The following is a 22,445-nucleotide window of genomic DNA, read 5'->3' on the forward strand; positions in this document are numbered from 1 at the left end:
AAATTATAAAGCTGTATGACAAATTTATATTCAGAAAATCCAGAACTGAGTTTTTTATCAGAAGAAAACCTGACAAATAGCAACATGTTTACAAATACTTGCTGTGATGTAATTTGTCCTTTATTTTCATCAAGCTGAATTTTCCTCAGAGATCATTTTTGTTAAAGGAGCCAGCGATGGAACTTACTTTTTAAAAAAAAAATGTTTTCTATTGGTATCTTCACACACATACAGTCCATCCAAAGTATACAATCAGTGGCTCACAATATGACCACATAGTTCTGCCTTCATCACCATGATCATTTTTAGAACATTTGCATCATTCTAAAAAAAGAAATAAAAAGAGAAAAGAGAAAGCTCATTCATCCCATGCCCTTTACCCCGCCCTCTCTTCGACCACTAGTATTTCAATCTACCTCATTTTTGTTTTACCCCTTATTCCCCCTATTATTTATATATTTTTTGTCCTTATTTTGTTACTCATCTGTCCATTCCCAGGCTAAAAGAAGCATCACACACAAGGTTTTCACAAACACACTGTAAAAGCTATATAGTTATACAATCATCTTCAAGAATCAAGGCTACTGGAACACAGTTCAAAGTTTCAGGTACTTCTCTCCAGCAACTCCAATACACCATAAACTAAAAAGGGGTAGCTATATATAATACATGAGAATAACCTCCAGGATTACTCTAAACTCTCTCTGAATTTTCTCAACCACTGTTGAATTTTCTCATTTAATTTTGTATCATTTCTCTCTTCTCCCTTTTGGTGAAGAAGGTTTTCTCAATGCCATGATGCCAGGTCTCAACTCATCCTGGAATTTCTGTTCGTGTTGCCAGGGAGATTTACACCACTGGGAGTCATGTCCCAGGTAGCAGGAGAGGGTAGTGAGTTCACCTGCTGAGTTGGCTCAGAGAGAGAGGCCACATCTGAGAAACGAAAGAGGTTCACCGGGGGTGACTCAGGCATAATTATAAATAGGCTTGGCTTTTCCTTTGCAGGAATGTTTCATAGACATGAACCCCCAAATTGAGGGCTCAGCCTACTGAATTGGTTGTCCCCATTGCTTGCAAAAATATCAGGAGTTCCCCAGATGGGGAAGTTTAATATTTCCTCCTTTCTCCCCAATCCCACAAGGGGACTTTGTAAATACTTTTTTATACCCTGGGATGTATCGGCTCATCACACTAACCTATACAAACCAACAAGATCTCACACCCTATTCAAGATTCCATGTAATTATGGTGTTCTAATAAATTGACCATACAAGTTAAATTAGATAATGTGCTACCCAAAACATAAATTTCACACCAAATAAACATCTCTCCATTTGGTCTCATACAGAAGTTGAAGTTTTAAAATATGGACCATATCATCTTTTACTCTGTATTCTGATTTACCTTAGTCCTATCCAGTTAATCTATAGTCAAAGTTTGATTACTTTTTCAGCTTTTTAAACAGTTGCTTATGGAGTAATGCTGAGTTTCATAGCTTCAGAGCTCTAATGCTGAGTTTCAGGCGTCACATAAACACCTGAAGTTTCAGGGGACGACCATGTTATATACAAACAGCTCAGTATCTCAGAGTTTAGAAATACCAGTTACAACTCTGGAATAGATGTGACTACTGTAAGAGTTTACAATCTAGGACTCTTTACAATAGACCCCAACCTGATAACCCATGCTTTCAACTTCAATTCCCCGAATTTGTATATTACAGTTAGTCCATATGAGTGTGGCATGATAATATTTGTCTTCTTGTTTCTGACGTTTCATTCACCATACCGTCCTCAAGGTTCATGAATGTTGTTAAATGCTTTATGACTTTAGTCTGTCTTACAGCTGTGTCATATTCCATTGTATGTGTATACCATAGCTTGTTGAGCCTCTCGTCCACTGATGGCTATTTGGGCTGTTTCCCATCTCTTGGCAATCGTAAATAATGCTGCAATAAACATTAGTGTGCAAATGTCCATTTGTGTCCTTGCCCTCGTGTCCTCTGAATATATGACTAGTAATGAGATTGCTGGATCATATGGTGTGGTAGTTAGATTCAAGTGTCAACTTGGCCAAGTAAAGGTGCCTAGTTCTATTGCTGTGGACATGAGCCCGCGGCATGTGAACCTCATCTGTTGCTGATTACATCTGCAGTTGGCTAGGAGGCGTACCTGCTGCAATGAATGATGTTGATTTAATTGGCTGGTACTTAAATGAGCACGCTCAACATAGCACAGCCCAACCAGCTCAACATACCTCATCTCAGCACTTGCAGCTCAGCCCAGGCCTTTGGAGATGCAGAAAGGAATCACCCTGGGAAAAGTTGTTGGAACCCAGAGGCCTGTAGAGAAGACCAGCAGAGATCACCCTGTGCCTTCCCACGTAAGAAAGAACCTCAGTTGAAAGTTAGCTGCCTTTAAAGAACCTCAGTTGAAAGTTAGCTGCCTTTCCTCTGAAGAATTTTAAGTTAACTAAAATCCCCTTTTATTGAAAGCAAATGTCTCTGGTGTGTTGCATTCTAGCAGGTAGCAAACTAGAACATATGGCAATTATATACTTAGCTTCCTGAGGAACTGCCATACTGCCTTCCAGTGTGGTTGCACCATTTTACATTCCCACCAACAGTGGATAAGTGTGCCTCTTTCTCCATATCCTCTCCAGCACTAGTTGTTTTTTTTTTTTTTTTGATGCCATTCTAGTGTGTGTGAGATATTTCATTGTGGTTTTGATTTGCATTTCCCTAATAGCCATTGAGGTTGAGCATCTTTTTATATGCCTTTTAGCCGTTTGTATTTTCTCTTCTGAAAAGTGTCTGTACATGTATTTTGCCCATTTTTTAATTGGGTTGTTTGTCTTTCTGTCGTTGAGTTGAAGAATCTCTTTATATATTCTGGATACTAAACCATTTATTGAAGAGGCTGCTCTGTCCCAGTTGTGTTGGCTTGACCATCTTATCAAACAGCAATTGTCCATAGATACTAGGGTCTATTTCTGAATGCTCAATTCAATTCCATTCATCAGTACCATACTGTTTTGATCATTGTAGCTTTTATTATTTTTAAGTCAGGAAGTGTGAGACCTACCACTTCATTTTTCTTTCTCAAGATATTTTTAGCTATTCAGGGCACCCTGCCCTTCCAAATAAACTTGGTTATTGGTTTTTCTATTTCTGCGAAGTAGGTTGTTGGAATTTTAATTGGTTTTGCATTGAATCTATAAATCAGTTTGGGTAGAATTGGCATCTTAACTATATTTAGTCTTCCAAGCCATGAACACGGTATGCCCTTCCATTTATTTAGTTCTACCATTATTTTTTTTTTCAGCAATTTCTTGCAGTTTTCTACATATAGGTCTTTTGTTTCCTTAGTTAAATTTCTTCCTAAATATTTAATTCTTTTGGTTGCTACTGTAAATAGACTTTTCTTCTTGATTTTCTCCTAAAATTGCTCATTACTAGTGTGTAGAAATACTACTGATTTTTTGGGTGTTGATCTTGTATCCTGCCACTTTGCTGTACTCATTTATTAGATTTAGTATCTTTACTATAGATTTTTCAAGATTTTCAACAAATGGTATCATGTCATCTACAAACAGTGAGAGTTTTACTTCTTCCTTTCCAATTTGGATGGCTTTTATTTCTTTTTCTTATCTAATTGCTCTTGCAAGAACTTCCAACACAATGTTGAATGACAATGGTGACAGTGGACATCCCTGTCATGTTCCTGATCTTAGATGGAATGCTTTCAATCTTTCCCCATTGAGGATGATGTTAGCTGTGGGTTTTTCATATATTCCCTTTATTATGTTGAGGAAGTTCCCTTCTATTCCTATCCTTCAAAGTGTTTTCATCAAGAAAGGATATTGAATTTTGTCAAATGCCTTTTCTGCATCAATTGAGATGATCTTGTGTTTTTCCGTTTTGATTTCTTGATATGGTTTATTACATTAATTGATTTTCTTATGTTGAACCAGCCTTCCATACCTGGAATAAATCCCACTTGGTCATGTTGTATAATTCTGTTAATGTGCTATTGGATTCAATTTATAAGTATTTTGTTGAGGATTTTTGCATCTTTATTCATTAAAGAATTTTAAAAGTCACTCTGAAATTTTCTTTTCTTGTAGCATCTTCGTCTGACTTCAGTATTAGGATGATGCTGGCTTCATAGAATGAATTAGCTAGCTTTCCCTCCTCTTGAATTTTTTTGAAGAGTTTGAGCAGGACTGGTAATAATTCTTTCTTGAACTTGGTAGAATTCACATGTGAAGCCATCTGGTCCTGGGCTTATCTTTTCTGGAAGCTTCTTGAAGACTGATTCAACCTCTTTCCTTGTGATTGGTTTGTTGAGGCATCTACTTCTTAAGTCAATGTTGGTTGTTTATGCCTTTCTATGATGTTGTCAACTTCATCTAGTTTGTCTAGTTTATTAATATATAGCTGCTCATAGTATCCTCTCATTACCTGCTTTATTTCAGTTGTTATGTCCCCTCTTCCATTTCTGGTTTTATTTATTTGCATTCTCTCTCCCCGCCTCTCCCCTCCCCTCTCCTCTCCTCCCCTCCCCTCTCCTCTCCTCTGTCAGTCTAGCTAAGAGTCCCTCAATTTTATTGATTTTTCCCAAAGAACCAACTTCTGATTATGTTGATTTTCTTGATTGTTTTCATATTCTCAATTTCATTTATTTCTGCTCTAATTTCGTTATTTCTTTCCTTGTTTGCTTTGGAGTTAGTTTGCTGTTCTTTCTCTAGTTCTTCTAGGTGGACATTTAATTCTCTAATTTACTCTTTCTTCTTTTTAAATATAGGTATTTACAGCAATAAATTTCCCTCTCAGACTGCCTTTGCTGTATCCCATAAATTTTTATATGTTGTATTTTCATTTTCATTTGCTTTGAGATATTTACTGATTTCCCTTATAATTTATTCCTTGACCCTTCTGGCTATTTAAGAGTATATTGTTTAGCCTCCATATATTTGTGAATTTTCTGGCCCTCTGCCTGTATTGATTTCTAGTTCATTTATTGTGTTATTCAAAATCTCTGCTCCCTTACTGATCCTCTGCCTAGATGTTCTATCCATTGAAGAGAGCTGGGAATTGAAATCTCCAACTATTGTGGTAGAGGTGTCTACTTCTCCCTTCAGTGTTGTCAGTGTTTGCCTCATGTATTTTGGAGCACTCTGGCTCAGTGCATAAGCATTTATGATTGTACTGACTTTTTGTTGTTGTTCCTTTCATTAATGCATAGTGTCCTTCTTTCTCTCTTTTAACTGTTTTTTGTCTATGTTGATGCTCCCTTTGGGCTGTAACAGCCTAGCCTCCCAGAAATGACATAATTGACCTGGATTAAAGACCTAATCCTCTGTCCTAAATTCCAGGGCAGAAGGCATCTGACTACCTGTGGAATTGCAGATAACTAGATCTTTGTCACAACAGATTCCAGGGTGTCAAGGAGCCTTCTGAACTCTGGCCCATGCCAATATGAATAGACTATCAAAGAAGAGTGCCCCAACACTGCCAGAGTACCTTGATTGCTATTTGTAATTCCTGCTGGATACACCATCTAGCTAAAAGCCCTTGGCTTCACCATCACTTGGAGATGTGGACAGGGAGCTTCAACCAGCTTCCTGCAACCAGCACTCTCCTAGGTAGCAAATCCATCTTCCTGGCAAAACAAGAACTCAAGACACAGATGTCCTCCATTCAGATTATACCAGAATCATAGCTAATTGGGTATATTCTCTTCCTGAAGTTCAATCCTTCGCTCCAGGACTTTCTAGAAGAAACTTACTGCAGGGAGTAAGCAGGTCCTGACCACACTCTGTTGAGGGGCTGATGTCTTTGTCAAGAGGGAAAACTGGAAAGACTAGCTACAGCAGGACTCCCCAGCATCAGGACCAGAGCTCCCAAGACAGAAGAAGGCAGTCTGGAAGGGAAACTAGGCATGACTATGTGGCATATTCCCACAAATCTTGCTAACTATTTATGGCTATCAAACGCCCACCCCAGAACCCAGACCCTCTGTTGATGGCTGTAATGAGAGCCACACCAATATGAGACCTTCACCCACTTCTGCTCATTTTCAACTCATGAAGCTGACTCAGAGGAGTGGGAACATCCATAAAGCTAGATCTCCTGAGAGTGAATAGTTCAGGAGGGCACAAGTGTCCCAGGAAAGACGGCCTCCAGACATGCTTGGATCAGTCCATGAATTTGGTGTCTTGAGCCCACATTTTTTTGAAAGACTGGTAGATGTGATCTTCCAAGGCCTCCTGGACCAGGATGAAACCATGCTCAACAGGTGTCCTGATTGGCTATTATTTCTTGGACTCTGTCTTTACCACACTTGTGGACTAGCACCCCTTCCCCAAAATATACCTTCAAAACTTGAGATGGACTTGACTGCAGTCTAGTGGCATATTCATAACATTAGGAGCAGTTAACATGTTCTGGTTACCATATGTATTCAAAAACTTACTTTTTCATCATCACCTCATCAATAGACCTCCTCAAAGGAAAAGAATGCTGTTTGGACCCAAAGTGAGCAACAATTTCCCAGGAAGCCAAGGACCTACTCTCCTGTGCCCTCAAAGCCTGCTCCAACTCAGCCCACCCATGTCTCCAGGCTTGGAGTTCTCCTAACCATGTACATGGGACCACCACGTTGCTAGAGGACTTTTGCCCTTGGGCCTATTTTTCAAAAACTACAGTTTGGTTCAAAGTCAACTACCCAGCACACAAATAACATTGAAACAGCCTTTAAGGCTTAGAAACATGAACTCAATGATCTCATGAAATGCAGTTTGAAACAGCAGACAGAAACAGGAGAGAGGAAGAGTTCTGGCCACTTAGTCACTTGACTTCCAGTGATTAGAGTTTTCAAACACCTAGATTCTAGGCAACCAGTGCAAATCTTGCCAGTGAAGCCCAAATAACAGAAGTCAGTTGAGGCCGCTTAGGAAGATCCTCCATCCTGATAAACTTGTGAATAAGCACAAGTAAAACTTATGAGTATCCAGCATAATAGGACACCAGCAACAGGCCAATGCCTACACTCAGCAGTGACTGGACAAGGACTGTGCCATTCTGTAGTGATGTCCAAAGCACAGAGCAGAGGAGGATTGTTCTGCTATTACTACCTATGCAGTATGCTCCTTGGGGAGAAGCCAGCACACAGATGGGTATTGCTACCACAACTCTAATGCAGAAGGACCCAGATGCCAGGTCTTCTGCAGTACATGCTCAGGTCAATGTGAAGCCCAGAAAGACCCAAATGCCCTCTTTACCCATTTCTGATGCCAGAGGCCCCTGGAAAACTCTGTAATGTCTTGGACCCTTGAAATGCCCACGTTATGGATGACATCATCAAGGCAATGAATGCCATCTCCTGTACCAGAGTCCACTGCCAGCCAGGATGGCCCTGTTCATCGAAGTTGAGTTCTAACTGTACCACAATTCTGGCGGCCTAGTACAAAGCCTAATGTATACAAATTCATCTCTCTGCCCCTCATTTTTGTTAAAAGAGTAAGTCAGCCAGACTTCACACAGGTACTACCATGGCATATCCAGTGCTGATTTTCAGCCAGAATCCATTCTGCTTAATTAGTTCCCATGTAGTTCTAATTCCAGCTATCATATCCAGATATTTTAAATATTACTTCTGTCTACACAGCATAAAGTCCGCATGACTCCCTCCCTGGACTGTGATGAGTTTTCTGCTTATGACCGAGAATATACTTTCCACAGTAAGAAAAGATTCTCAAGCTAGGCCAAGGGACACAAAAGAAAATATCCAAGGGCCCTGGGAATTCACAGGGCTCCCCCATTATCACTGACCTCTGGGACCTCACTCCTGCCCTGCATACTTCTCCAAGGGGAACTCCATGTCTGACAGATCAGAGAAAAACATACCATGGATGCCCAAAGCACTCAGGCAACAAGAGAGATAATTCTAGAATGAGAGACCTCATCTGGGTCTCCTTATCCTCCTTGCTGAAATTTGTAAAGCTACCTTTTAACCCCTTAAAGTTGCAGAGATGGTGAATCCCATAACGTGCTCTCTTTATATACTAGTGACTGTGCACATCCTACTCAGTGGAGCCTCCCTCGCTGTTTTGGTTTGCTAAAGCTGCTGGAATGCAATATAGCAGAAATGGAACAGCTTTTTAAAAGTAAATTTATTAAATTGCAAATTTACAGTTCTAAGGCCATAGAAATGTCCAAATACAGTATTCAGAGAAAGATACCTTAACTCCAAAGAAAGGCCGATGTCTATTACATGGGAAGGCATGTGGCTGGCATCTGTTGGTCACTTGTTCCTGGGCTCCATTGCTTTCAGCCTCTGTTCCTGTAGGAGTTCCTCACTTGGCTTCTTCAGGGCTGGGTTTCATTTCTTGGCTTCCCTTGGCTCTCTCCAGGTTTTGGTTTGCTTAGCATCTCATGGGAAGACACATGGTGATGTCTGCTGGACCCTGCATCTCCAAATGTCTAGGTCTCACGTTGGCTGTCTTGACTCTCTAAGCATCTCTAAACATCCATGTCTTTGTCAGTGCTGAAGTAACCATTCTGCAAGCACCTTCATCTGCTCTGAGATTTCTTCAAAATGTTTCCTCTTTTAAACTAATCAAGATCCACCTTGAATGCATGGAGTCACATCTCCATTTAATCAAAGGTCATATTCACAATTGGGCATGTCACATCTCCAAGGTGATAATCTAATCAAAAGGTTCCGCCCTTCAGTATTGAGTCAGAATTAAAAGAAATGGCTGCCTCCACAAGATTTGATCAGGATTAAAACATGGCTTTTCTGGGGTACAGAATAGCGACAAACTAGCACAACTACCAAGAAAAGAAAAGAGATGAGACTCAGGGTTGATTAAAAGCTTGCATGCCTTTTTATTTTTTGTTCAGTCTTATTCCTTAGATTCTCCCACTTTGGAATCTCCCTTTCTCAGTATTTAGCGCTGCTCCCTGCCATTTCTGACTTCCAGGATCCCTCTTGAACTTTATACCAATCAGTAAGTAATTCAGCTCCCCAAGGCCCTGCTTTGGTTCCCCCCCATGCCCGCCTCTGCCCAGACTGAGATCTTCAGCTGCCTTGATATTCCTCCTCTTTTCCTGAAAGGCATAATTTGGTGCACTTTAACAACATCCCAGCTCAGAAGCATCTTAGACTGATTCCTTTCAGCAGTAGTCAAGACAGGATGTGGGACTTTCCCTTCCAAAACTCCATCCACACCCGAGATGTTTACTCCTACACTGAGTTGTTGAAAGGGTGATTATCCTCAGGGTTATATCACAGATTGACTGAAAAGAGCCTTAAGGCACTAATGGTTGTCACTCCAGCAGGAAAGTCACAAGTCCTCCTTGGATGTTGTGAAACACAAAATTCTCCAGATAATCAAGGAGATGACTTTATCCAGGCAATTGCCTGAACATCTTTGAGGAACATCTCAAAGAAAAAGGGGGCCTTGGGTTTTTACAGGCAGATAAACAAGGGAGTCATCCTCCAGTCTTATGGAAGTTATGAGGAAAGATGGAGAATATTTGAGGACAGTATGGTCCTTTGCAGTTAGCTGGCTAGCCATCTTGAAACACAAAAGGTGGGGGCACTTCACACTTCTTACCCATCACTGCTCTCAGGGAACACAGGGCTCAGATAAAGTTTAACATAGTCAGTTCCCTTTTTGTTCAAGACAAGTATCATTCACTGCTGAACAACTCAGAGGCAAGCCTAAACCTCCTGAGCAGGGCAAAGCAGGGTCTAAGAGACTCTCAAGGATTCTCTTTGGCATTGTTCCTATAAAACCAGTTGAATCATCTGTTTGGAGGTGGTAGCAAAGTCTGTTGCTTTCAGGGGTTGAAGACTGGGTATCTTAAGAGTGATGCTTAAAGTAAAAAAAGAGAAATAATAATATATATTAGTATGATATATTATATATAATAGAAAGAGCCATGAGTTGAGCCTTGAGGGTAACCAGTACGGTGGATTCCAAGAGGCCAGGAGAGGAAAATCTCAGTTTTGCAGCACCCGCTCCTTGTTTCTTGAAGCTAAGATGAAAGCTCTCTTGGGATGCTGTCCACCATCTTGGTTACCTCTCGTAGAAGGGCAGGCATGACGCCAGCATTCTGCTGCTTAGTGGTCCTGCCAGTGGCTTGACCAGGGAGATTTCTGGCCCATTCATGGTCTGCTGCAGTGATTTGTATCAAGTCACCTGGAAAAAGCCAGCTGCAAGGCAGCTGAAAGTCCTGATAGGAAGCTGAGCAGTCAAGTTTTAGCTCTTGGTGATGCCTTTTCAGGCAGGAGGAGGAAAATTTGGAAAAGTTAGTTTGGAAGATTGTAGTCAATCCCCCAAACGAACTAGAAGAATTGAGAATTTGGTAAGGAGTGTCAATTCAGATAAGGTAACAGGATCCTAAAGGTACGTATCAAAACTGGTTTTCCCCTGAGGTGGGGGAGGAGGGAAGTCAATTAATCTCTTGTGAGACAAGACAGAGTTGGCACTTTCACCACTTAGAAGCAATTTTACAAAGAAGTGCAAGATGGCTCAAAGGCAATGAACTGGGCTAGTGGGAGTCCAGGAACCTGTAAGAGTGCACTATAGTTTTCAAAAAACTGAAACACAGCATTTCTCTCCACAACCACCTCTCTGTTGATCAAAGATAACCTCAGAAATAATATTCTTGATCACAAAATAATTTAGTCTTACTAGATTTTGTCTGCTTATTTACACAGGTGTAGCAAAAATGATAATTTACCATACATCCTCCTTAAGACTGGAAGTTCTCTGAAGGAATCTCAGATTGGACTTTTAAATGTCTATTGGGGCTAGGAAGCCAAACCAAGAACTCACTATCAAATACACCAACAGTCATAAACTTGAGCTAATTCCTCTCTTCTCAAGATCCCCCAAATATCCTAGGATTCCTGCCAAGAAGTGGCCTTCCTTGCTCACAATAAAGCTGGGAACCTTGTAAGGCAGATACAAGGCCAATTTTCCAAAATGGCTTTGTAAGCATTGGCTCCATAAAGACAACTTGAGTTCCTTAAAAGTGTCTGGTCATATCTGATTCAAAGAGCATCATTCTCAAACATGACATTCCTCAGGGAAAGCCTTGGTTGCATAATCAACATTTGCAATTATGGTCTGTTAACAAGAAAGACAGATGCTTGCTAACTTATGCATATAATTATATTGCCATGAAATAAAGAATACTCGGTAAGAGTTTTTGGATTTTGGAGGTGACAGGCAGGGAGAATAAGATATTTACAAATGGTTCATTTCTGGTTACCAAAACCTAGTCTACTGAATAGACTTATAGTTGGCTTAAGATAAAAGAGAAAGAGGTTCCTTATATATCCAGAAAATAGAACATTAAAACAGCATCAACAATATTTCAAACAAAACCCACAATTATCTCTTATAGTTCATTCAGTCCTATGTAATTAATTCTTGTTCCACTGGATCTTGGGTTGAGAGTCTCACGAACTCACCTGTGTCTCAATTAAGGTTCGAGAAATCCTGACTCAGTCTCCTGATGTGGTCTCAATGTTGTTTAAACAAAATCATCAGAAGCCTGTATCCAAAGGTTTCTAGCATAGTCCTTTTTCACAGGGTTCTGAGACAGTCTTTCTTTGTTGAAGACAAGCCTTATGGACTGTAGCTGATTTCAAGTGCTTTCAGGGAAGCATCAGAGTACAACTATCTGGATGAGCGAAAGACTTAAAATGGATGTGGTTAAGTTGTTATTGACAATTTTCAAAGGGAAAGATCTGGTGGGAGTCTATAACAAGAATAGTACAACTGACAATAAAATTTGGTTGTGCCTGTGGCATGCAAAACAAAATAACAAAGTCAATCCAAAAAAAAAAAAAACGATTTTAGACAAAATATCTGTAAGTATAACAATCCCATTTTCAAAGAAGAGTGGATATTACATATGGTTTAAAAAATGGCTAAATCTAACCTTTGCTGAGAAAAAAAACTTCAGATATAATGTACAGTAATCCTGACATAATATACCACGAATATACTCAGTGTATAGTTAAAATGTACTAATATATCAAGACAATAAAGTAAAGAGAGGCTGTAAGTCTGAAACAGGTCCTAAACATTTGTATATTAATAAAGCCCCACAGGTGAATTCCCACTTGAAAACCCCTGGTCTAGTAGATGCCAAATTCACGTTAAGGAAGTTGTGATCAAGTTAACATTTTTAAAATAACTGAAATTGTTTGTGACTGATAATACTATACTGCAGTTATTTAATGTTGGGCAAAGTGGCTTGAAGAAATCAACCATGGCCAGCAAGGGCATTGACATGTCTCTACATATTTCCTACATGGCATACAATTTCTGAAATGTATGTATTTAATAATATTTACCTATACAAATGTAGCCTAGAGAAGACTAAGCATCTCTTTTGCTTTGTCAACTGTTCCCATGCAGTTCATCAATAGTAACATATCACACAAACACAGTTTCTAGTATATCTCTTTTTACAAGGTGAAAGGACAAATCCTTTGTGGTTTGCCTAGGATCCACTAGGAAATTTCAAACAATTTTAGGTACAAAATTTAATGGTTTGGAGGGTGGCTCCGTGGCAGAATTCTCACCTGCCATGCTGGAAACCTGGGTTCAATTCCCAGAGCCTGCCCATGCCAAAAATAAATAAATAAATAGCAGCTTTTAAACAACACATTTATTATTTTATATAGAGATGAGAATCCATGATCAGTCTTATAGGCTATGTATAGTAAAGGTATCAGCAAGGCTGGTTCTTTCTTGAGACTTTAGGAGAGAATCCACATCCTTTCCTTTTCTAGCTTCTAGAGGCCACCTCTCTTCCTTGGCTCATGGCCCCATCCTTCATCTTCAAAGTCAGCAGCACATTGTCTTCCAATTTCTCTGTTTCTGGTTCTGTTATCACATCACCTTTTTTTTGCTCTGCCCATCCTGCCTCCATCTTGTGTGGACCCTGAGATTCCATCGGGTCGATCTGGACAATCCAGTACAATCTCCCCACCTCAAGATCCTTAACTGAAGAACATCTGCAAAGTTCCTTTTGCCATGATTACATTCACAGTTTCTGGGGATCAGGACATGGACATCTTCGGGGGGACCATTATTCAGCTCCCCACAAACCTCTTACTAAGAATAGCGCAGTAATTTTCTCATTTTAACAGTGTAAAAAACAAATTCTAGTTTTTCATGAGTGATTTTGATACTAAGCCTCTTTTTTAAGATCTTATAAATAAATCCATTAAATCTTAGCCAGTTTTGGTGACAACAAATAAAATTCCATTTCTAAGAAACTTCTGTAACTTTCTACAGCCATTTAGGTTTTGTCCAACATTTTCCTCTTTCTCATTCTGGAATAGAGTCATTTTACTTTAGGACAAAACAACTCTTTTTTCCTTAATAAGATACATCCTTGCATAGCTCAACTCCCAGGAATTTCCTCTCTGTTTCATCAGCTAACCTTTCCCTGGACTTCTGTTCTCTTTTTTCTCTGCTATTTCAAGGAAGAGGGGCCCTATTCTCCTTCTTAAAGTTAATGCCACCATCTATGCTCCTATGGTGTCTTCTCCCTCCTCAGGGGTCCCTGGATATCTGTGAGCCCTTCACTTTCCTATACATTCAATGTCTTCCCATCAGTATTTAAACATGCTCAAGTCTCTACCATTTTCCAGATCCTCTCTTGGTCAGGCCATCCTCTCCAGCTCTGCCCCACTCCTCATTTTCTTGCCTTGATATACGCCTCATTATCTCCACTTCCATTTTTCTCATTCAAACTTTAAACCAATTGCCATCTGGCTGCTTCTTCACCCTGGATATGACTCTTTTCAAGATCACCAAAGTCACCCTTGTTGCCACATCCAACAGATATTCTTCAGCCCTCATATGAGTTAACCTTACTGCAGCATTGCAGCATTGGATTGTTGATAGTCATTTTGCTTGAAATGTGCCTGTAGGGACATAACACTCTCCTGGTTTTCCTCCCATCTTCTGATTTCTCCCACATGGTATTTAGACAGTGCTCATCTAAGTAAACTACTCTACCAGTTGCCCATGTCAAAAGCCAGGTTCTCATCCTGTACTCCACATTCTCCCTTATATTTATAGCCATCAAATCTCCAAGCATGACTTCCTAAACATTTTTTAATAACAGGTTCACTTTTTTCGATACCCATTGCCACAGTCCTAGCCCAGGCTCCCATGACCCCATTGCCAAAATGAGAATAGTCTCTTAACGGGAGTCACTGCTTCAGATCTGGCTTTCCTCCCATCCAAAGTGTACCCCAGACTCAAGTGGTAGCTCTAAATCGAACCTACATATATGAGCTTGCCATTGATGGCGTAGAGGCGCTAATGCCCACTGCACCCAACCCACACCCACTACCCTCAAGAGGGGTAACGTGACTTTTTAGGATTGAATCTTTGCTTAGTTCTCCAACCTTAGCTGGTGCCAGGCCCCCTTCTCAAACTCCAGGTTCCATGTATCCAACTACTCATATGGAGTTCCCCAAATTCACCAGGCTTTCCTACTTTGGGAGCTATTCATAGCCCCACACCCCTTTTCCCATTTTCAACTGGCTAAATCCTATTCAAGCTTTATGTCTCGTGTAATTGACTATTTAATTGTGTGTCTTTGCTGGACTTCAAGCTCCCTAAGGGCGGGACCACATTCCATATCTCATTCCCACTGTTTATGCTCAGTAATTATTTGTGCTCAATAAGTGTTTGTTCCATAAACAAAGTTTCAATGAGATTTAGAGCAGGTTGGGTGGGTAAGAGGGTGTGGAAAGGATGGGTAGATGAGAATGGTAGTTAAACAGGAGTGCTAGAGTTCACACTCCAACGGGGGAGTAGTTCTGGTGTCCATTGTGTGGAACTGAACAAGTGATTGCTGAAACAGAAGGAAAGTGAAGGTCACTGAGCTAATGTATTGGATGAGTGACACTTACATTGCCCAGGAGACGTCAGGTGTGGGGTGGGGTAGGGAGGGAAGCTATGAGTCAGGCTCCAAAGTTCTTTTGCAGAAGGTCTGATTAAGGCAGGGTGGAGCTTCCACACTTTCCAGCTTCAAAGGAGGAGAGTGAGGGAAATGAAAGCAATAGACCCCTTCCACAGTCCAACTCAAGGAAAAGGATCACCCTGAGCTCCACAGGCACTGGAGATCCAAGGGACTCCATGTGAGATGAAGAGGTGGAAGAATATTTTAGAAAGAAGTTGTGCCTAAAAATAAATATATTATTAATAGAAAGGCTTTCCAGAGAGTCCCATAGAAAGGTTAAGAAGGTCCCAGTGTAAATCCAGGTGGTCAGATGATGTGGTTCCTTCTGTTTGATTTCAGAACTTGTTACAAAACCCTGCTCCAGAAATTTGTACTGTCTTGCTGTCACAATTCCCAGCTGTGGTGGATTTATCAATGTTAAGGGATTAATCTGGAATCCTACTCTGATCCATAGAGCAAAGGAATCAAGGCGCTGTATATAGGATTTATTCACCCCCGTGCACTCTTTTATGTGGTGGGAAATTGGATCATGACTTGTTTTTGCAGAATACAAGTTACATAAATCCTCTTTGGGACTGCAGTTTAAAGGACTTTCCTCTTTTTAGAGAAAAGCAGTGGGGTAATGTCTTTATGGAATAAATTTTCAAAATTAGGTATCACTTGTGGTATACCCATTTCCCATTTGAGGGTGTACACTTTTAGTAGAGAGGCAGGAGAAAGCTCCAGTAACCAGCAGCTCCCCACCCCCACCCCATCCCAGTCCAATTCCCCACCCTCCTCAGAGCTTTTTGTCACCTGGTTTTTCTAATAGTTGTCTAATATACTTGAGATACATTGTGCTTGGTTAGGGTGGTTTTCTCTTTTAATATGCTGATGTCTTTTCTTATACGTCATGATTTTTCTTTATTTAGGTATATTTGGGGTCAAGATTATTCTAGCTTAGATGGATTGTATGGTGTGTGAATAATAAAACTGCTTTAAGAATATATCCTAATGTTCTTTTTCTTCTTCTTCTTCTTCTTCTTTTTTTTTCTGCCTTTATTGAGTGTTTGGTATCCTGGCAAGAATAAGAATAATCAACTTCACCTTAGAGCTTTTTCCTTCTTAGAGCTCTTTCTTTTTCTGGAGTGATGCAAATGTTCTAAAAACAATCATGATGATGAATACACAACTATGTGATGATATTGTGAGCCACTGATTGTACACATTGACGTACGGATTGTATGTGTGTGAAGATTTGTCAATAAAAAAATAATGACCCTGGTTGAATCAAACTGTTCACCTTCTCATCCCCAACCTTCCCAGCAAAGTGTGGCTGGTGAAAAGCATAATAACCCTGTGACTGGCCCTTCTTTACACCTTCTCATCTCTCCTCAGACTTCTAACACCTCCTCCCCCTCCATGCTCTGGGCTGATGACCTTGCTTCCTGTTTCAAGAAGAAAATAGAAGCCCATGGAAGGGAATTTCCACACATTCCTGGCACCATGTCTACATGCCTCCTGGCTCTGTGCCCACACGCTGCATGCCCTCCAAGGCCAGACCCTCCACTTGGGCGCTGCATGGGTTCTTCTCACACACTCAAGGACAGCTCTCCAGAAAATGCCCCCCCACACACACAGGTCTTCCCTCACCACTGAATCATTCTCATCAGCATTTAAGCATGCTATAATGTATTCCATCCTAAAAGCAAAAAAAATCAAACAAAAAAATCAACTTTGACCTCTTATTCCCCTCCCAGCTACCACCTGATTTCTCCACTGCCCTTTAGAGCAAAGCTTTGACACTCATGGTCTCTCTTTCAAGAGGCTTGTTCTTTCTAGAGAGGTTTCTAGGTCTCATTCTTTCTAGAGTCCATACCAATCAGGTTTTCCCACCCACCTCTCCACTGAAACAGCTCTCACTAGTTTTACCTAAATGGTGCTGAAATCAATGGCCAATTACCAATACCTGGCCAACTCCCATTACCTGTTGGGCAGTATGGATCCATCCCTCTTCCTTGAAAGGCATCCCTGTTCTTCCACACATCAGGCTTTCCTAGCCATATTCCCACTCTGGTTCCTTCTTACAATCCTCTGCTAATTCCTGTTGTCAACTTGACCTTTCAATATTGAGGGCTTCAGGCTCAATCCTTGGCCTTACTTCCAAGATTTCACCTACTCTTAGGACTCTCCAGGTCTCCAGGCCTCTTCCCAGACTTCCATATCCAGTTTCCTCTTGGGTGTGTCAGAGGCAGTTCAAAATTAATATGCCCCCAAATGAATCCCTGAGTGCCTCCCTTCACATCTGTTCTTGCTTAAATCTTCCCATTTCACCAAATTGCATTAGTCTAGCTGGTTGAGACAAAAACCCTAGAAATTGGCAAAACACCTTCTAATTGAATCTAGAACCTAAACACTTCTTTACATCTCCATTCCTACCACCTGGACCCATCCCCTTCCTTTCTTGAATAGATTATTTCAACAGCCTTCTAACTGGTCTCCCTGCTTCAACCTTTGGCCCCGTTAGTCTAGTCTTCACAGCCAACGTGATGCTTTTAACATGTCAGACCACATCCCTTTTCTGCTCAAACTTCTCCAAACAGCTTCCCATCTCATTCAGAGTAAAACAGTAATAATAATAAAGCCCTTATTTGGTCTCCATGGCTCCTACTCACCCACCTACTCCCTTCTCCGCTCACTGAGGGCACTTGCCTTGCTGGCCTTCATGCCGCACCTCAAACTCTTCAAGCACAGCTGGCCTCAGAGCTTGGGTCCTTGCTATTCCGCCTGACTGTCCATATGCTACCTTTGGGTAGATGCTCCCTGTAGAAGCACAATCAATAAAACAAAACTACCCATTCTCTCTCCTCCTTAGCCTGTGTCGGTTTACTCAACAGTACTTAACACCTTCCAATAACACCCATGTACTGGTTTGTGTGCTTACTGTTTTGTCTCAGACACTACCCGTTTTGTTCACTGCCCCACCACCTAGTAGAACAGCATGTGGCCCGCAGCAGGTGCTCAAGAGTTATTTCTTCACTTATGCATTAAATACTACCAAAAGCAAAACAAAGACACCAAAATTCATGTTTGTTATTTTTACGTCAGAGCTTCTTTGCAATGCATTATCGCGTTCATCGGGAACTAAGACACCAGGACAAAAAACAGCACACAAAAAATACTAAATGGTGGAGCTGGGATTTACAGCTAGACTGTTGAATCCTAATAATTTGGAACATAACATCACTTTCTACCCTCTTTTACGGAGGATGCTAAAATGAAAACGATCTATGCCTTGAAGTATGAGGGGTTCCGTCTGTAACAAAGTCGGCCCCTGGCTTTTAGCAGAAATAGTTAAGAGTTGAGGAAGTGGTAGTTGAAAGTGGGGGTGAGATGCCTTCAGGAAGAGTGCTTCCATAGACAAGCGCTGCTGTGAGCAGTGGGGAACACCAGCATTTAAACCGCTGATGAAAGAAGCCACCTCCTCTGCTTCTTTTCTCTGCGTCCCCTCGCGCCTCGGCCTCGGCGCACGCGTCCCCCGCCGCCCTGAGTCCGCCCCGCCGCCCGGGGGCGCCCGAGACCAAAGGGGGCGTTGCAGCGCTGCCCGACGTCGCGCCCTCCGCGGCTGCGCAGTGTGCGCGTCAAAGCCGGGCTCGGGCCGGAGTGGGGAGCGGCGCGGCCTGGAGAGACTGAGCCTTCGGGAGCCGAGGCGGAGACTAGGGAGGCGTCAGGGTCCGCAGCCGCAGCCCGAGCGAGTGCAGTAGCGCGGCGGTCGCCGCGGGAGTCCCTGCGCCGCCGTCCGCTCGCGCAGCCGCCGCCGCCGTCGCCGCCGCCGGAGCCAGTCTCCGGGAGCAGGAACAGGCGGAAGACAACGGAGGGGCCGAGCGCCGGAGCCGCGCCGCGGGGACCGAGCGAGCAGCCCAAGGCGGCGGCGGCCGAGGACGGGGACGGCGACGACGCGGAGGCGGAGAGGGAGCCGCCTGGCCCGGCCCAGCCCAGCCCCGTGAGTGACCCCAGGCCCGGCCCTGCCCGAGGCGCGGACGCCCCTTCCGCCTGCCCTGCCTGACCGGCCCCGGGTCTGCCTCCATTTTCTCCGGCGTCGGCGGGAGCGGCGGGGCCCGGCCTGCCCTCTCCGCCCCGGTCCGGGTCCCTCACGGAGCCGTCCCCCCTTGCCTTCTCCGGAGCGGGATGCCTGGGGCCTGCGACCCGGGGCCCTGGGAGCCCCGCGCTGTCCTGCCATCCCTCTCCGCGGCTCCCCAGCGCGGCCAGCGGCGTAGGGACGGCCCCGACCCGAGTCGGGAAGGCTGGGAAAGTGCGGGCCGGGCCAACTGTCACTCCCACCGCACTCGGGGCTCCGGGTACCTCGCTCCCTTCCCGTCCGCAGCCAGGCCCCTAGGAAACTTCCTGTTATCGGGAGGCAGACACCGCCTTTGTAAACATCATTTCAGAAAAATGCCTGACTGGTTTCTGGTTAGGAATTGTGCCGTCGGAGCGTTCCCGAGTTTGGTTGAAGCAGCCTGACTGCCGACTGTGCAGGCGCGGTAGTCGGTCGGCGCCGGGGGATTCAGAGGTGAACCCAACCTCACAGTCCCCTTCCCTGAGGAGCTTGCGCTCTGGTGTGGAGATAAAACGAGTGCACAAATAACCCTGATACCAGGAAGGAGGTGTAAGTCCTGTGCAAGAGCTACAAAGTGCTAGAAATGCACGCAGGGAAGACGGAACCGATCGATCACTTCCGCCTAGCAGGAATCTGCAAGGCTTCCTGGGCGAGGCGGTGCCGAGCAGGGTTTTGAAGGCCGGATGGGATTTAGGAGTGAAGTGGTGCAGATGCGACGGTATGTGGAAGGGTAGCCAAGGGAGAGGACAAAGTAAAAAGACATACTGTAGAAATAGTGGATAATTCAGTCTGTTGCCTACGATTAGAGAGGAATTCTGGGGCCAGATCCTGAGTGCTGTAGAGGGGCTATGTGAGTTGCATTCTAAGAAAAACATAGAGCTCATTTCTCAGTGACTCATGAGCCCGGAAATGTAGAATAAGGATGTTAAACTCGGGCCTGAGGAAGAAGAGGGAGAGGGAGGCCCAGTCAGAAGTTGACATTCTATGCCTTGAACATAATGAAATTTGAGCTCGATTTTGACAGTTTCCCGGATATTCAAGTAACTCCATGTCCAGACTAAGCAAAAAACCTTGACTAGACATCAGATTCTTAAGAAGTAATGGAAAGACGCGTGTTAAATAAAGCTCATCTGCATATAGACATTGCTTTTGGTGCCTTTACAAAAATGCTTCAAAAGTTCTTGCACTATACTATGTTTCGGTAGCTAAACTTTGAAATTACTGCTCTAAACTAAACTACTTCTTTGAGATGGCATTTTTGTAAAACAGCCTAAAATATTCTTGGATAGAAATTTGTCCATAGAAAATTATTATAGGGAAGGACAATTTTTTTGTTAGGTTTTTGTTACGAAAATCTTTATAAGAGAGGCAGAAGTGAAAGCTTTTAACTCTATCTTGTGCGGTTTTTTTCAGGTTACTTACCAAGTAATTTAGCAACTGTATTTGAATTCTCAATTATATGACCTATGGAAAAATCTTAGAACCTCTTTTGGTTTGTAAGTACTTATAGCTGTTTGCTTGTATGACAAGTGAATGTCGGTTTACTTTTTTCAGTTTAACAAAAAAGCTTTCTGACTATTAGGTGATGCATTATATTTGTAAAAGGCCTGCATGTATGCAAGTACTGGAAAATAAAACGAAAATTATCTTCTGTAATCTTGCGGTGTAGGTTGGGTTACTGTTAATGTTTTTGTATATTTCCTTTCCAGTCTTTTCCTGTATATTTTTCTTTACATATTATATAGTGCATATATATATATATATATATATATATATATATATATATATATAATTCTTACATTATGCTTTTCTTTTGGTCATTAAATAACTTCACATAAAAATAGTTTTACTCAAGCAAGGGAAGTTGTAAGTGTTTTTTGTGTGTCGTCCCCCGCCGGACAGAGTAGCATTGTTTACTTCAGATGAAATGCTGCAGTTGTATTTAATAACTGCTGTTGAGGACAGAACTTTTTTTCTAAAGGATTATATTTCACTATTAAATCCTCTAAAATTTGGATCCTTTTGGTTATTTAATAAAGTGTTCATTATTTGACAGGATGCATGCTTTCAGGTATGGAATAGAGCACACAGATATCGATGTGAGTGGAAGAATGAAAAAAAAAGCATTCTGTTATAAATATTGATTTCATGGCTAGTATGGTATCTCCCATATGTTGTAATGCAGTTCCCCTTTCCACCCCGTGAAAAAATAGTCATTATACTGGGACCATCCATATAGGTCAACGACTTTTTGGTCATAATGCCGCAAAGATTGACTAGATGTATTTAGTTTTTTCATTGGTAAAATATCAATATTTACTATATTTTTAGTAAAATATACTAAATATGATGAGTGATTTGTCTAACAAAAGAAGATTTTTGTTTTTTTGTTTCAAGGCATGTCAGTTTAGGTCAGCAATTCAGACTGCAGATTCTTGTATTAAGTTTAAATTGAGAACTTTGTGTTCTAAAACTTATTAATGCTGTCCCTGTTTCTGTTTCTAATGACATGTAAAGTGAGATGCCAAGTTAGACTATAAATTTTCATAAAGTTAATATAAAAGAATAGCTGAGAAAGCCTAATTTAAATATGGAGTTTGGCTTTATTTGAATCTTTTTTTAAAATTTAGTATTATTATTTTTCTTTTTGCATGGGCAGGCACCGGGAACCGAACCCAGGTCTCTGGCTTGGCAGGCGAGAATTCTGCCACCGGGCTACCATCACGCTGCCCTATTTAGATCTTTCTCTTTTCTTTTTTTTTTTTTTTTAACATGTTGCTCATGTGCAGAGTTACAAGCAAATTTTACTGAGTGCCTTTTTTCTCGGAAATTAATCACTGATCATTCCCATTTTTGTCATCTGCTATGAAAATATACAGACATAAATCCATGCCAGTCAACTCCCCCTCATCCCCCCCCCAAAAAAAAAAATCCAGTGGTAGGGTAGAATTTCATTTTATTTCATTTCTGGTTACCTTTCTAGTGGTATTTCGGTTGAAGTTCTGTTTTAAAAATCCATTTTCCTCCTTTCCATAGGTCCTTTTAATGAAAAATTTGATTTTATGGATGTCTTAAAAATGTTACAGAAATAGGAATGTCATAGATGGATTAGTGTGTAATTGGCCAAAGGTTGGTTAAACTGTTGTGTGATAAAATTGGGATAAAGAAGATCAAATCTGCGTGACCCTCTGGGTTAGATAGCTTGTGACTTCTTTTATTACTTGATTACCAAGGTATAAAGATCATATATTTGTGTGAATGCAGTTCAAGCCAAGTAGCCTAAAAGTTGCGTAACCATTTAGTTGTCAGCCTATCTTTTGGCTTTGATTGGAA

General features: G+C 41.8%; 1 protein-coding gene across 2 annotated transcripts in view; it reads left to right on the forward strand.

Moving 5' to 3' along the window:
- Positions 1 to 18,888: 18,888 nt before the first annotated feature.
- The window catches only part of CAB39 (calcium binding protein 39), a 99,302-nt gene continuing 95,745 nt past the window's right edge, over positions 18,889 to 22,445 (forward strand). Inside the window, exon 1 of one of the 2 annotated variants that reach the window (XM_077155401.1) lies at positions 18,889 to 18,998. The gene's annotated coding sequence lies outside the window, so the exon portion shown is untranslated. Of the gene's footprint in view, positions 18,999 to 19,321; positions 19,831 to 22,445 lie in introns of those variants that run through there. The other variant, XM_077155402.1, reaches the window with a different exon arrangement.

Source organism: Tamandua tetradactyla, chromosome 3 (genome assembly GCF_023851605.1).
Source record: "Tamandua tetradactyla isolate mTamTet1 chromosome 3, mTamTet1.pri, whole genome shotgun sequence".
In the NCBI taxonomy this organism is placed as follows: Eukaryota; Metazoa; Chordata; class Mammalia; order Pilosa; family Myrmecophagidae; genus Tamandua; species Tamandua tetradactyla.